The sequence below is a fragment of the Halichoerus grypus genome, chromosome 8 (assembly GCF_964656455.1).
Source record: "Halichoerus grypus chromosome 8, mHalGry1.hap1.1, whole genome shotgun sequence".
Taxonomy (NCBI): Eukaryota; Metazoa; Chordata; class Mammalia; order Carnivora; family Phocidae; genus Halichoerus; species Halichoerus grypus.
In genome coordinates, this window is record NC_135719.1 from 42280536 (window position 1) to 42294326 (window position 13791).

Sequence of the window (13791 nt, forward strand, 5' to 3'; positions counted from 1 at the left end):
TGATTGCTGTTCCCCTGGTACCGCTGCTTCCCCAACATCCCTCTAACAAACCCTGATTTAAACAGCCCTACGCTCAGCCTTTCACGTACCCTTGTACCACACGGAACTGGAGCAGCCCACGGGGAGCCCCTGAAATGAATCGCTGCCAAAGGAATTGGTGCTTTTAAAGAGGTCATTCTTCCACACGCCTATACAGAAATACATGCAAGTCTTAAAAACTATCTTTATTTAGGCCATTCGAAATGCATGGTCACAGTGATGCCCCGGAGTGAAAAATAAATGTGTAGGCAAGCAGATTCACAATACGGCATGCCTATATAGCGCACGTATTGACACAGAACACGTAATCAAAAAGATACTTGTCACTCATTTCCCTTATCATAAATTCAAGTAGGACCATTGGAATATTACCCAACCCAGAGAAAATATCATACCATAGATCTGAGAGAATTCTCAAGAGATCATCTTGTCAACCTACCTATCTGTAAGCAGAGGAAATGTCTAAACTAATTAGAATTAAGAGTTGATGTTCCCTTATTGAAGATCTCTATTCTGCCATGAAGCTTATTTATATATCTAAAGTTGTTTTCTTACCATCAAACAAACAGCCTCTTGGGAATTCCCACAAATAAGAAGGATTGTATTTGTTTTCCTTCTCAGGGTAGGCGTTAGGCGTATGATCTTAGCAAACTTGTCAAGATGGGGCGCCTGGGTGGTTCAGTCGGTTAAGCGTCTAAATTCAGCTCAGGTCATGATCCCGGGGCCCTAGGATTGAGCCCCACATCCAGCCCCACATCCAGCCCCGCATCCAGCCCTGCATCGGACTCCCTGCTCAGTGGGAGTCTGCTTCTCCCTCTCCCCCTGCTTCTTCCTCTCCCCCTGCTCGGGCTCTCTCTCTCTCGTTTGCTCACTCTCTCTCTCTTAAATAAATAAAATCTTAAAAAAGAAAAAAAAAGAAAACTTGATGGGAAACTCTATGTCAAACGCCCCTCGAGTGCATGGGGCCAATTCTATTTCTTCCAGGCTCCCCTCCCGTTGCCCTCAAGAGTCCTCAGGCGCTGGACCACCACAGCCCAGCTGGTGCAAGGCTGATTATCTACTTGATGTCTCTTGTCCATGGGACCATTGGCCATTTCCAGATACCTTTGTTTCCTGGGAGCACAGAACAAAAATAAATTTAGCTGTTGGCAAGAGTGCTATGCTCTTCTGGGCCCCCCACTGGAACTGAGACTCTCATAGTCCATTGCAAACCAGATTTACTCTTATACTTTATTCATTTCCCAGCCATCCCCCCCAGACATACAGCCCCCAATGCACTGGCCCATTCCTTAAGGAATATGAGAAGAGAAGAGGAAGGACAAACTGCACAGTGAGTGACAGAGATGGTCCTCTTGATCCTGCATGTTCAGTCCAGCATGCCCCTCCCCACGCGCTCTGCCATTCTTCCTGCTGGTCCATCCTCGCGCTGAGCAAATCAAGAAAAGCAAAGCAAAGCAGACAAAGCAAAACTGCAGACTACACGTGGGAGCCTGTAGAACTCAAGGACCCTCTTCAGCACCCTGCCTGACCATCCACTTGGATGCTCTGCGAGCTCTTAAATTCCTTTACACAGTGGCCAGAATTCATTTGAAAGTGTAACTGGAGTTTGTCTCCCTTTCCCTGGATTCTCATCTGTCCAGAAAAAAACCTGTTGTGGAGTAACAAAATATCAGTATTCCCCCAAACAGTTTTAAAATATACTTATAAACAACATTGTAAGAAAGAGGGAAAGACAAGTATGCGGGAACAACTGGTTTCACTGTAGTGTGAGCTGATTATAGAAAAATAAATCTAATTTATTCTTTCTGTGAGAAGAGAAGGGAAGCAAATAGGTGATATTCAGCCTAAAGAGTTGGAATCTACACCACCCTTGGGCAAGCCCTGTCCTCACCAGGACCTATTCACCCCTATCTGATATAGAAATTCTACCTCCAGAACTCTCCTAGAGCCTCAGCAGTCCCCAAGACTCAAATATCCACTCTCTGTGGACCCTGGCCACTGGCTCAGGGCTGATTTGGGACACACTTGCTTGCTCCTAAGTCTGTAAGTCTAGTGAGAGCCTCATTAACATCCTAGTGTTTCTTATAAATAGGAGTATACATTTTCAGTCTTTTATCTTCTCTTGTTTCTCTTTCTGAGAGTGCCTCCTCTTCATGGCCAGGGCCTGGGATTTGGCCATGCTTCTGCCTGGCCCAGCCTAGGTGCCCCCACGGAGCCCATTACCTGCATTCTTGGTCTTGCCCCCTCAGGAGCTTCCTGTGTATTAACCCAGCTCCATAATGTTTCAAGCAAGAGACCAGCACAGCTGATCTTTGGTGATGAGGATTGATGGCCAGCAGAGTTAAGATGCAAAGTCATAAGGGATGTGTCTTCTCAGCTGGACCCTGTCTAGATTCCAGTACTTCCAACTGGAATGTGAGGGATCCTAACCTCGCACTTAGTTTCCCCCAAAGGGAGAACTGAATTGGGTGTGTATTAGTGTGTGAGAAATGTATTTCCTCACAGTTCTGAAGGCTGGAAGTCCAAGATCAAGGTGTCGTCAGGTGTCATTCCTTCCGAAGCCTGTCTCCGTGGCTTGTGGACAGCCACCTCTTGCTGCTCACACGGTCTCTCCTCTTTGCACGCACGCCCCTGGTGTGTCTCTCTGTGCAGTCCAAATTCCTCTTCTTGTAAGAACACCAGTCAGATTGGAGTAGGGCCCACTCAGACGACCTCATTTTAACGTAATTGCCTCTTTAAAGGCTCTCTCTTCAAATACAATCGCATTCCGAGGTAGTAGGGGTTAAGGCTTCAACCTAGGAACTGGGGGAAGACACAGTTCAACCCATAACTTCCACTAGGAAGTGGCTCTCCCTGGGCAGACTTTATGCCACACTGCCTCAGAGATGGTTGCTGTGGCTGGCTCATGGGTGACTGACTGATTGCCTTTAGTTTGGCATCGGTGTCTGGTAAAGCCAGTTATGGTGAGGGCACTGAGTCGGTTTCACTCAAAACGTGTCATAAGCAATAGCCACGGACACAGGAAAGAACCGGTTTGGGCCGCTTTCCTTAAAAGGTAACTTCAGGTGTGGCCGGTGTTCTTTGACTCCGGTAGCTCGGGCTGAGGATCCCTATGGCGGCCAGCTGCTGGCTTTCTATCAGCTGCTCCCCCTCCCCCGTCCCCCCCCCCCCCCCGCACCTGCCCAGGTCTCAGCCTCCGGGATCTGAAACCAGCGCTGTGTCCTCCCCACCCAACCTCACCTCGGCCCTCTCCAGCCTTGAACCAGTTCCTACATCTCTGTCTCACCTGGTCTGACTCTTCTAAACACACACACACACACACACACACACACACAAACACACACACACACCTGCCCTGGAACCAAGGCAGATCTCTCTGGTTTCTTTGTCACCCACTCCTAGACTCATCTTCCATTAACGCTTCTCGGTAAACCATTTAGTTCTCTTGGCTTTTGACTTCAGTTCAGCTCCCTCACTACTGCTTTCAGATCTCCGCCCCTTAGTTCAGGAGTCCCATGACCTATTTTCTAGGTCACAAGTGACTTGGCCCCCAGTACCTCTCCACCCATCTGCTTCCCTGGAGGCAGCCCCTTCCCGATCAGTGTAGACCCTGACACAAATCCGCACACAACGCCTTGAACACGAAAGTGATGAACCTGGTTAGCATGAGGAAGAGGTTTTAGCTTTTGGTGAATGAAGTAGTGAAACTGTTGATACCAGCTGGAAGACGTACAACCCTACACACTTGACAATTCTCAGGGTGACCAAGAGAATGGCTGTATTAGCCAGGGTTCTCCAGAGAAACAAACCAGATATATATAGACGTGGATATACAATGATATATCTATAAAATGAGAAATTGGCTCACGTGATTACGGAGGCTGCAAAGTCCCATGATCTGCTGTTTGCAAGCTGGAGACCCAGAAAAGTAACTTAGTCCAAGTTCAAAGGCCTGAGAACCCGGGGAACCATGGTGTAAATTCTAGTCCAAGGGCAGGAGAAGAGATGAGATGTTCTGGCTCAGAGAGTGAGGCCAGATAAAAGGGACAAATTCTTCCTTCCTCGGCCTTTTGTTCTATGTAGGCCTTCAATGGACTGAATGATGCCATTCACATTAGGGAGGGCAATTTACTGAGTCCGTTGATCCAAATGCTAACCTCATCCAGAAACACCCTCACCGACACACTCAGAAATGTTTAATCTGGGCACCCCATGGCCAGCCAAGTGGACACACAGAATTAACTGTCCCAGCCGCCTTTCTGGGTTTCCACCTGCCCAAGAAGGGTAAAAAGTGGGTCATCTTCATGTGCAGCTAGACATGTAGGCACAGATAATTTATTCGGCAACCTGCTCCCTTAGGCGTGGCAAGAGGTTGTCAGGCCCATGCTGGGAAGGGGGAGATGGAGAAACAAATGAGACTCTTTCCAGAAGCACCCCCAGCCACTGGTCAGGTGGCAAGGTTACACCTAGGTTAAGAAGCTTGAGCCAGAAAGACCTCGACTGTGGCTACAAGAGCCGCACCTGGGGCAGCTGCCTTCTCCGCTGGGGGACTCTGAGCCTGCTCCCCTCCTGGTGCTCACATGATCCAAGAGCACACAGACTGTCTCCTTGGAAGCAGAAAGCCAAGGAGCTGCCCCCTTCCTCCTCTTTCAATTAGAGCCTCACCCCAGGCTCAGCGCTGGGGTGCCTTCTGGCCTGGACTCAGCTGCTCCCAACAGGGTCCTGGTGCTGTTTGAAAAGAAAAAAACAAGTGAGCCAAGGTCCCACCTGCTAACCAGGCCTGAATGCAGCATTTGCTGAGAGCCCATACCTGCTCTTACTTGCCCATCTGGCCAAGGGGCCCAGTGCTTCCAAAGCTGAATCTGTAAGGGGTGCAGCCAAGCCTGCAGAACCATGTTCGTTCATGGAGGAAGGAGGAGAAGGCGTCCCTCAGAGAAACCAGGCTCTATGGGTTTCACTGCCCAGCAGAAGGCATTGAGTTGGCCCTTCGGGATCCAGGGGCTGGGAGGGCATTTTGGTATTTAGGCTGGTCGTGAGACAACCTGGGAAACGCCTGATGGCGGGTTCCTGGCTCTCCTCTCAGGAGATGTAGACAACGCTGTCAGGGTGACCCGAATCCTGGAGTGGTTTCTTTGAAATTGCAAAGCTGCCACCACCAAATTACATCCTTCTGAAGAAGTACAATTGTGCCTGGTCTTCAGTCTAAGGTGTTCAAAAATTCCCTTTAACTCATTTTGTTTGAATTATGCTTTTGTCGGCCAGGCCTCTTTCCTTTGGGAGAAACGCCCCTCCCTCACACCATGTGATTCTGAAGAAAGCCACAAACCATGGGGCCCTGCCCCTTGCGTCACAATCCCCACTCAGACCCTTTCTCCCGGGTGTTTGAGTCTGAAGCCAGAACACAGAGGCAGAAGAGAGATGGAACGGAGCTTCCCCAAAATACTGTCCCAACAGCTTCCTTGTGTCCCCGATGAGAAAACAGACTCAGAAAATTAAACATCTTCTCCGAGGTCCCACACTAAGAAATGGCAGAGCCAGGATCTGAACCCAGGTCTGTGTGACCTCGAAGCCCATGACTGTTCGCTCATCCAAATAGTCTCCATTTACAAAGTACTTCTCTCCACTTTACACAATGGAGAAATTAGGGGGAAATGGCTTCAGCGCCTGCCCACTTCATTCAGGGAGTTAGACGCAAAAGCATATATGAGATTCAGTTCTTTCTCATTTATATGCATAGTATCATGATATTTCATCTCCCCACCTTGCTGTAATTCCCCGCAGTAGCTCCTCATTGTGCTTCTCACGCATCCTACTATTAGCCGACAAGGGGTCTTCGGTCTTCTCAGATTTCAGGGCTGCCCTCATCTTCACCTCCATTAAACAGGCACTGTCTTGTGCATGTCCTCGATTTTCCTGAATCTCTCTTTTCTCAACCAATTACTGTGCCCCCTGGAAGTCCCCCCCACCCCACCCCAACTGCCTATAAAAGCAGCTGGAAGCCAGAGTGTCCCGGTAAATACTGAGATTGCTGTTGCGTTTTGTCATTAGACATTACGCTTTAACCAAATAAAGCATGTCTGCTGAGGGCACTGGAACCTCTTCAGAGATGGTTTATTTTCATACGCCCGGCGAGCTTCTTTCTTCCTGATGAATCAGCACTGCCGCTTTGCTCTCAATGCTCCAGCAGTAACAAGGCACAAAGACTGTCAAGCTTCAGCCCATAAATGACTCTAAATGCACCTATTATTCCACTGTTTTTCCAGCGGATTCTCCTGAGCTCAATACTCCGTTCCAGGCGGCTGTATGCATCAGTATATCTTGCTGCGGGCTCACGGGCTTTGAGAAAGCATTTGATTTCTTGGGTGTGCTGCATGCTTTGGGAAAACCAAACCACGCCAAGCCATTCTTATTTGAAAACCATGGTCTTTTCATAATCCTCAAAGGGAAGACTGAACCCCAGTGTCAACCTCATCTAATTAGCCCAGAAGCGCACGTCAGGCTGTTCCTGTGAAGATAAACTCCAGAAGAAAAGACCTGCTTGACACACCTCTCGTGGACTTGAAACCCACTTCCGGTGGCCGCCTACCTCGATGCTCCTAGAAGCCGCGGAAGGTGCACCGCAATTGCACGTAGCTTGAACACAATCATTTCCTCGTTAGGGTCTAAGGGTCGTGATCAGATGTGCTTGGGTTAATTCGTGCTGTCACTTCTCAGCTTCTGCTGTGGACTCCACCAACTCCCGGCCTCCCCACCCCTCACCCCTTTTTAAGTGCCTGTCTTTCTAGGCACTGTGGGAGGGAGGAGACAAGAAATGGCCAGATAGATCCCTTTCAAGGGCTTCGCAACACCAGTCATAGAAGCAGATTGTACCACTGGTGGCTGGACCCTGAAAAGAATTTCAATTCTCACAGAAGCAGCCGGAAATAGGCTTTTAAAATCCTTCCTCGCCGGATTCTAACCTGCTTGGGAGCCGGCTGCCCACTTTCGCTGGTCTCCTAGCAACCGAGCCCCTTCCTCCGCAGGCGCGGCTGCGGTCCACCCGGCCGGGCTGGGGAGAGCCGGGCCTCTCCCTGCTCTTCCAAGCACAGGGCAAGAATGTCACCCCGGGAACGGGTGTGAGCACTGGGAGAAATTGCTAAATGGTCTGTAAATTCACAGTGAGGACGACGATCTAAATGGGGCCACCTTTCACACATTTTTTCAGGGGATCTTGGGATTTAAATTCATCCTTCTGCTTCCTTCCAATAATAGCTTGCATGGGTGGAATGCTTTGTATTTTACAAAACACTTTTGCATCCATTACCTCATGCAGTTCCCCACCAGAGCCTTGAGAGACCTCGACAGTGGGAAAAAGATAGGGAAATTTTGTGAGTTCTCTTTGAGATGCTTTTAAAGAACCCAAGAAGAAACTCCAGGTCACTGACTTAGTATGGTTAAAAAAAAAAAAAAAAAAGTGGAGAAAATTCCAAATTCCAGTCTTTTATATTATTATTACTACTATCAATAAGTTAGGAGTTAGGGTTCTGGCCAGCTAACCTCTGCCTTTGTGCCTGGGAGTTTGAGTGGAGCCCAGAAAAGGTGATGGGTTCTCTTTCTCCCTCCTGCTTTCTATCATTCTTGTCCCCTCCCTAGCGGCCACTATTGGGATTAAAATGGACCCAATTCTCTCTGTTTCTAACAACCTCATTCTGAATTTTACCTATAACATTCTTCCCTTCTGGTGAAAAGAGAAATTATTCTTAATATGCTGTATTAGTCTGCTCAGGCTTCCATAGCAAAATGCCACAGACTAGGTAATTTAACCAATGGAATTTATTGCTCCCGGTTCTGGAGTCCAGGAAGACCCAGATCCAGGTCTGGCTGGGTCGGGTTCTGGCGGGGCCTTTCTTCGGCTTTGCAGACGCCACATGGGAGGAGAGAGAGCTTTGGTGTCTCTTCGTCTTCGTATAAGGGCACAGGTTCTACCAGATCGGAGCTCCACCCTCCTGGCCTCACTTAACAAAAACTCCCATCCCATGGAGGGTCAGGGCTTCAACAAATGAACTGGGAGGCATGGGGGCACAACTGGGTCCATCACAAGCTCCTTCATTCTCCTGCAGGGTGGAAGGAAGAGAAGCAAAATCTTCTCCCTTAGAAACCCTGCATGGTTCCGCTTAGCTGGAGAGGGAGGCCAGTCTAAACTGTGGGTCTGGAAATGTGGCTCCGTGATAAAAATCTGTTTGTGGAGACGCCTGGGTGGCTCAGTCGTTAAGTATCTGCCTTCGGCTCAGGTCATGATCCCAGGGTCCTGGGATCAAGTCCCACATCCGGCTCCTTGCTCAGCAGGGAGCCTGCTTCTCCCTCTCCCTCTGCTGCTCCCTCTGCTGCTCCCCCTGCTTGTGCTTGCTCTCTCTCTGAAAAATAAAAAAATAAATAAAATCTTAAAAAAAAATCTGTTTGTGTTTCCCTCTCTCATTTGTGGATTGGAATCCTTTGAAAGAAGTTACTGATACTCTGTGGTTTATAGCATCTTTGTCATTTCAATGGTGTTCAAACAATGAGCATGATTGTTCTAGAAGACTGCTAGTAAAGACGGGGCCTAAAGATGCCGTTGAGGAAGCGGCTTCTGTCTTCATATCACAGCACATTTACCAGCAGCCTGTGCTTCTGGGGAGAGCTGCGGCAGCTGGAGACTTGAGCGGACTCCCTTTAGCAGCACCATGGAGGGCAGCAGCTGCCGCCGAGGTGGTACCCCAGTACCCCAGTGGCCAGGAAGCCCAGACACAGGGTCTTCCAGAACACATGCGCTTCCTCACTCTTGCCCTGGCTTTGATGTCGTCTTCTGGCCATGTCCTGGTCATCAGGCTTAGGGCAGAGATGAGGTCTCAGTTTTGCAGCAGTAACAGCTTTCCGTGCTATGATGCAAGGCTCTGGATAAATATAGGCAGCTACACAAAGTCCTAACTTCACAGGCTCATGATCTTGAAAAGAGAAAATACAAGATACCCAGGAATAAACCTAACCGAGGAGGTGAAAGACCTGTACTGTGAAAACTAGAAAACACCGATGAAAGAAATTGAAGATGACACAAATAAATGGAAAGACATTCCATGCTCATGGATTGGGAGAACAAATACTGTTAAAAAGTCCATACTTCCGGGGGCGCCTGGGTGCCTCAGCGTCTGCCGTCCACTCAGGTCATGATCCCAGGATCCTGGGATTGAGCCCCATGTTGGGCTCCCTGCTCAGCGGGGAGTCTGCTTCTCCCTCTCCTTCTGCCTCTCCCCCTCCCTCCCCCCCGTTCATGCGTATGCGCTTGAGTGCACTCTCTTTCTCTCTCTCTCTCAAATAAACAAAATCTTTTTAAAAAGTCCATATTTCCCAAAGCAATCTACCGATTTCATGCAGTCACTATTAAAATACCAACGGCATTCTTCACAGAGCTAGAACAAAGAATCCTAACATTTGTATGGAACCGCAAAAGACCCCGAATAGCCAAAGCAATCTTGAAGAAGAACAAAGCTGGAGGCATCCCAGTTCCAGACTTCAAGGTATTTTATAAAGCAGTGGTAATCAAAACAGTATGGTAATTTTGCAATGACGTGGATGGAGCTAGAGAGTACTATGCTATGCAAAATAAGTCAGTCAGAGAAAGACAAATACCGTATGATTTCACTCATATGCAGAATTTAAGAAACAAAACAAATGAGCAAAGGGAAAAAAAGAGAGAGGGAGAGAGCGAGGCAAACCAAGAAACAGACTCCTAACTCTAGAGAACAAACTGATGGTTAGCAGAGGGGAGGGGGTTGGGGGGGTGGGTGACAGGGTGATGGGGATGAAGGAGTGCATGAGCATGGGGTGACATATGGAACTGTTGAATCGCTATACCGTACACAATACACTAATATAACACCATATGTTAACTATACTAGAATTAAAATTTTTAAAAAGAAAGAAAAGGGGAAATACAAACATAAACATTTTTTTTTAAGATTTTATTTATTTATTTGACACAGAGAGAGCGCAAGCAGGGAGAGTGGCAGGCAGAGGGAGAGGGAGAAGCAGGCTCCCTGCCAAGCAGGGAGCCCCAAACATAAACATTTTTAAATAAACTTTTAATCTTGGAATAATTTTAGATTTACAGAAATGTTGCAAAGATAGTGCAGGGAATTCTGCGTACCCCGCGGCTAGTTGCAGGGTTCCCTAGTGTTACCTCACGTTACTAAGGTATACTTATCAAATTAGCAAACTGGTACTTTACTATTAGCCAAATTCTCACTATATTCAGATTTTGCCAGGTTTTCCAATAATATCCTTTTTCCGTTCCAGGATCCAATGTGGGGACCACACTGCATTTAACTGTCATCTCCTTAGTGTCTTCTAATCCGTTATAATTCCTTAGCCTTTCCCTGTCTTTCATGCCCTTGACATTTTTGAAAAATAGTGGTTAGGTATTCTGTAGAATGTCTCTAAATTTGGGTTTGTCTCATGTATTTCCTCATGAAAAGATTGGGTTATGGAGGTTTTTTTGTTTCTTGTTTTTGTTTTGTTTTGTTTTGTTGTTTTGTTTTGTTTTTTTGGAAAGAATGCAGCTGAGGTCACGTGCCCTTCTCATCATCCCGCAGCCACATGACCTCACTGTGATGGGGACATTGGGCATGTGGTTAAGGTGGTGCTTGCCAGGTATCTTCACTGGAAAGTTACTATGTTTTCCTTCTCATACTTCTTTCTTTGGAAATGTGTCACTAAGTCCCACTCGTCCTGGGTAGTGGGGCATGAGAGGGGAGAGTATTTACGTATATTATTTGGAAAGACTTGTCTCTTCTCCCCTATTTATTTATGAAGCATGCATTTAAAAAAATCACAATTACACAGTCTGTAAATTCAATGTTTCTGGTCTGAAACAAAGTCAAGTACTCTCAGACGAGTACCAAAAGAGAATGAAGACACTGAGTACTCATGTAAATAAAACATTTAGAAAATCATAGCATTTTGAAATTTATAATGGAGACTTTTAAAAAATGCTTTAAAATGCACTATACCAACAGAACAGATTCTTTAACTGCTTTGTAATATGTCCTCATTATTAGAAAGGATATTGAACCCCAAGATGTCCATCGCAGCAGACCTTGCTAAGGACTGGGGATTACCTCTGAATTAAGGCGGCAGAGGGAAACTTTCCAGGGCAAAAACGATACTGTTTCTTGTGCAGTGTGAATACTAATTCTCAGAGTTAAACAGAAAAGAAAAAGAAAGGTCCAAGCTCCTACCCAAAACGGACTGCAGAATCCCAAGAAGGTACGGCAGGCCAGAGATAACCCCTCTCTTATCTGGAAATATAGAAAAAGAAAATGCAGCATTTGATACTGTGAGCATCCTGGAGTTTGTCTTAAAGAGAAGTGCCTCTTGCCGGTTTGGGGTGGAAGACAGCACTCAGCTGGATTTGCAGAAACCAGCTTTTCTTTGGAAAAGTCCGACAAGGCAAAGAACCAAGCAACAGGGAACCAGAGGTTTCCCAGATGAGAGCAGAATCAGTGGGGAGGCTTAGACCAACATTCATTCTAAAACCAAGGCAAAAAAGGGGCAACTGGGTGGCTCAGTCGGTTAAGCGACTGCCTTCGGCTCAGGTCATGATCCTGGAGGCCCGGGATCGAGTCCCGCATCGGGCTCCCTGCTCAAGGGGAAGCCTGCTTCTCCCTCTGATCCTCCTCCGTCTCACGCTCTCTGTCTCTCATTCTCTCTCTCGCAAATAAATAAATAAAATCTTAAAATAAATAAATAAATAAATAAATAAAACCAAGGCAAAAAGAACAACAACCAGACAAAACAAAACCAAAAACACATTTTTTTCAATGTTTACTTTTATTTAAAAATAAAAATAATATATTGCAAAAAATAAATATAGTCAAAAGGTACACACTGAGAAAGAACTCTCCTTCTTGTTCCAAATCTCTGGGCCCATTTTTGACAGGCAGCCTCTATCAATGGTTTCTTATGTTGCCAGAGATGCCTAGTGCAGCATTATCTGTAATAACAAAAAAGCTGGAAGTTAGTGAAGTGCCCGTTGGTAGTGCACTAGTAAAAGAAATTATGGTTCATTCCTACAACGGGAGGCTATATAGACGTCACAAAGAATGAATTCATTTTACAAAGGCTTATATGGGAAGATCCGCAGAATATATTATTAAGTGAGAAAAAGCAAGGTATGCAGAACATGACTTGTCTTCCCGATTTAGGGCACAAGAGCTTCAGTCAGAAATAATTGCTACAACACCACAGGAAGGGTTGGTCTTATCAGAAAATGCCTGGAGTGAAGTCACAGACCTGGCAACAGTGTGTTGGAGAATATTGTCCCTTCTAAAGAGATGTTACTACTGCATTGTCCGGAATCTTCAGTGTCACCAGAAATTTTGCCCTTGACATTAACATGGCACTTCCCACTATAACCTGGGGCACCCTGGGATACCCTGTTATGAATGCTGTGCTTCTGAAACATCTTTTGTTGGTGGTGGTCACATTTTAACAGCTCTGAAATCAGGATGTGTGGTCCAGGTAGCAGTTGGTGAGGGCCTGTCATTGTCCACATGCGCACAACAAAATTGGGTCAGGGACTTGGAAGAAAATCCGGGAGATATTTGTGAAGAACCCTTTTTAAAAAAAATGTTGCAACAGCAAAGATGATTGTGTCTGTGTGGGGGGGGGGGCGGTAAGGAGGGGAAGGAAGCAGCCTTCAACTCTAATTCAAAAAATTATTTAGGAGAGGCAAATTTTAAATGTGAAAGTTTTTTTAAAAGATTTACTTATTTATGTACCACATCTTCTTTATCCATTCTTCTGTTGAAGGGCATCTCGGCTCCTTCCACAGTTTGGCTATTGTGAACCACGAGAGACTATGGACCCCGGGAAACAATCTGAGGGCTTCAGAGGGGAGGGGGTTCAGGGAGGGGGTAACAGGGTGATGGGTATTGAGGAGGGCACGTGCTGTGATGAGCACTGGGTGTTACACGTAACTAATGAATCATTGAACACTACATCAAAAACTAATGAATCATTGAACACTACATCAAAAACTAATGATTACTACACAGTGGCTAACTGAACACAATAATAAAAAAAGGTTTAAAAAAAAGATTTACTATTTATTTGAGAGAGAGCAGGGCAAGAGGCAGAGGGAGAGGGAGAGAAGGAATCTCCAGCAGATTCCCTGCTGAGCGGGGAGCCTGATGTGGTGCTCGATCCCAAGACCCTGAGATCATGACCTGAGCCGAAACCAAGGTCGGATGCTTAGCCGACAGCCACCCACATGCCCCTAAATGTGAAAAAGTTTTAAGACTATTGTAACCAGTTTGTTTTGCTCGGGTTTTTCCTTTTTTTTTTTTTTTTATGTACACACAAGAGTAATGCAGGATAAGACTCTGTGTCTAAATAAGTTTAAAGAGTTCTTTCAATAAGTATAAAAAATTCAGGTGAACACAGCATTAGATCAGAGTTTAATTGGCAGCCTTCATTATTTCTTAGCAGAACATGAAACAATAGTGCGTCGTACAAACAATGGTATTTTAGATTCACTGAGATGTGGGGTGTGTTTCTTATTCAAGAAAAAGGACAGCCTGCGGAGGGATTAAGAATACACAGCTCATCTCTCTGATGGACCCTGCTCTTAAATAAATTGGCTCATTTTCAGGCACCCTTTTACACCTATGAAAACGCTTGGATCTGAAAAACATTTCTGGGAAAGGACAAGAGAGAGGTGTTTAGTTTAAGTGAAAGTGT

The 13791-nt window shown here is 46.2% G+C and overlaps 1 long non-coding RNA gene across 1 annotated transcript; it reads right to left on the reverse strand.

Annotated features, from left to right (window-relative positions):
* Nucleotides 1-209: 209 nt before the first annotated feature.
* LOC118522655 (uncharacterized) lies at nucleotides 210-7387 on the reverse strand. The gene is made up of 3 exons (XR_013450402.1): nucleotides 4850-7387; nucleotides 3908-4767; nucleotides 210-1687 (listed from the first exon to the last, which is right to left on the reverse strand). It is a non-coding gene; the product is annotated as an uncharacterized LOC118522655 (long non-coding RNA).
* Between the last annotated feature and the right edge of the window lie 6404 nt (nucleotides 7388-13791).